This window comes from Myotis davidii, unplaced genomic scaffold (genome assembly GCF_000327345.1).
Source record: "Myotis davidii unplaced genomic scaffold, ASM32734v1 scaffold609, whole genome shotgun sequence".
In the NCBI taxonomy this organism is placed as follows: Eukaryota; Metazoa; Chordata; class Mammalia; order Chiroptera; family Vespertilionidae; genus Myotis; species Myotis davidii.
This window is the reverse complement of record NW_006300164.1, coordinates 3,115,293-3,117,997: the sequence shown is the minus strand read 5'-3', so window position 1 is coordinate 3,117,997 and position 2,705 is coordinate 3,115,293.

Genomic DNA, 2,705 nt, shown 5'->3' with positions numbered 1-2,705 from the left:
CCCCCGCACGGGAAGGGGAGGGCCCGGACCCCTCCCCACGCCACCCCTCATGGGAGCGCGCTCAGGGCGGGCACTCTGAACTCTGCAGGAGGGGTTCGCTCAGTTCATCGGCACAGCAGCCGGAGGCAGAGGCAGCTAGCACCTCCGTGGTGCAGGTGGGGAAACCGAGGACCCAGGGCTCTGGCCTCAGCCTAGTGCATGTGCTGCCCTGGCCTGCACGTGGCTTCCCCTCCTTCCTGAGAAAGACGCACTCCACCCCCGCACCCCCAGACTGCCCGAGTGTGGGTGGGGAAGGGAGAGCAGGGCCCCAGCGCCCACCTCTGCCCTCCCCGGGCTGGCTGTGTGCCGTGGGCGAAGTCCCTCACCCTCTCTGAGCCTCTGTGTGAGAGGCAGAGTCAGGGCAGGGCTGTCTGCTTTGCACTTTGTTCCAGACCTGACTCTTCCCCCCTCCTGGGCCCCGGCATGTGTTGGGGGGCTCCCACCCCCGCAGGGTCACCCCCAGGCTTCCCCCTGCGCCCCTCCCCAGCCCCCAGTACCTGCAGCCGGCAGTAGCACAGAACCGCGATGATGCACAGCAGGATCACAGTCGCCAAAATGCCCCCAGTGATGACCACGGTCCCGGCTGTCATCCGCCCCCTTCTCCATCAACAGCCTGCAGCACACACAGCCAGGCTCACACAGGGCGGAAACGGGGGGGTCAGGTACCCCAGGGCCTCCCGCTCCAGCCCCGGTTCCCACCCCTGCGGGAGGGGATGCCGGCCAGCCCGGCTCCTGGGGCTGGGGCCGCCGTGGTCCCGGGCATTTTAGCGCTCACAGTGGATGGCGCCCTTCCAGCCGTTCTCACCCAGACCCGCACGCAGCCAGCTGAACACGCACTTTAAAGGCCGCTCTTTCACCCCACGAGGGCCCCCTTGTCTGTGTCGTAGCGTTGCCTGTTCTTCTGCAATATCCCTACCCCACGGGGTCACTAACCGACCCCTTTTCTTTCCGACTCGTCACCGTGATAAAGAACACATCACCCAAAACGTGCCACCTTCGCCAGCTGTGAGCTCAGTGCTGTGGGTGCAGCCCATTTTCAGAACCTTCTCTCTTAAAACCAAACCTATTCCTTTTTGACCATTAGGTTTGCACTCAAAAACTATTTTAAGCCCATGTTTTAAAAAGCATTCTTTTGGTAGCTAATTTGTTGCCTCCTGAAGGGAACCCGGTCACTGGGGACTGAACCTGCAGCCCAGGTACCTGCCCTTGACCGGGAATCGAACCCGAGACCCTTCAGTGTGCAGGCTGATGCTCCATCCACGGAGCCACACTGGCCAGGGTGGGAATGTTTTTTAAAATTATTTTTCTTAAGAAGAGAAAAATAGGACATGAGTCACACTGGTGTTTCCACTTAACATGGGGAGTTTTCACTTGTTAAAGTTGGATTCTCTGTAACTTGTGGTAACAATCCTCTTTCCCAAGGGCACACACTTCACTACTTACTTGCATTTTCCCATGACATCCTATATAATCCTATATAATAAAAAGCTAATATGTTTTGGGAGGCTGATACACAAAATGGGCTGAGTACTGCTCTAATTGTCACCATACCTCCCTAGAATAAACTGCCTTTTGATGACCGGGACGAATTGAGTGACATCATAATGGATGAGAGGAAGGGAGAACAAGAGAGAAATAGAAATACCAATGATGAGAGAGAATGCATGAATTTCATGCACCGGGCCTCTAGAATAATCAAAATCCCCGCGGCCAGGCCAGCGTGTTTGCTGACAAGTCCGCTGATTGGAGTCTGATATTCATTCGCTTTTTGGAGGCTGCCGTTCTCGCCCCCTAGGGATGGAGAGTAAAGGTTATTCCAAAGTCACTTGAAATAGTTCTCACCAGTGTGTTCCCATCAACTTGGTGCCCGCTCCCTTTTCAAACGTCGGTTTCGTTTTTATTTTCAGTCGTAGAAAACACCTGATTCCAGAGTCGGGAGCACAGCCAGGTGCGTTCAGGCAGGTCTTGCTCCCAAACCTGCCCTGCCCCGCCCCCCACCGTCCCACGTCCCCCTCCCCTCCACCGGCCCCAGCTCGGCCCAGAGGGTGATTTTACTGGATTCTGGGTTGCTCCTTCCATTGCTTCTTTCTAAAAATATAGGGAAATTGCCCGGCCGGCATGGCTCAGTGGTTGAGCGTCGACCTATGAATCAGGAGGTCACGGTTCAATTCCCAGTCAGGGCACAGGCCCGGGTTGCAGGCTCCATGCCCAGGGGGGCCGTGCAGGAGGCAGCCGAGTGATGATTCCCGCTCATCATTGAAGTTTCTCTCTCTCTCTTTCTCTGAAATCAATAAAAATGTACTTGGAAAATATAGGAAAATACCTATTTCCTTCCCCCTTTTAAGCAAAGGCAGCATTCCACATAAACTCTCCGCACGGCCCCTCCCTCACCTGGTGGTCTGTCCTGGGGCGACCATGTCTTCCCTGATACTCGGGTCTCCCCGGGGTCCCTGCAGGTCCCCGCCTGCTGCTTCCCACAGCGGCCGGCGTGGGGGAGCCCGTCCCCGGCCAGGCCCTACGGTGGGCATCCCCGCGACTTCCCACTCGGGGTGATGGCAGGAATGTGCAATGAAGGGCTCCGTGGCTGCACGTGTGCAAGGTCTGGACGCACCCTGCCAGGGACTCGCTGGAACCCGGCCGAGTGCCCCTCCCCCGGGATGTGTGTG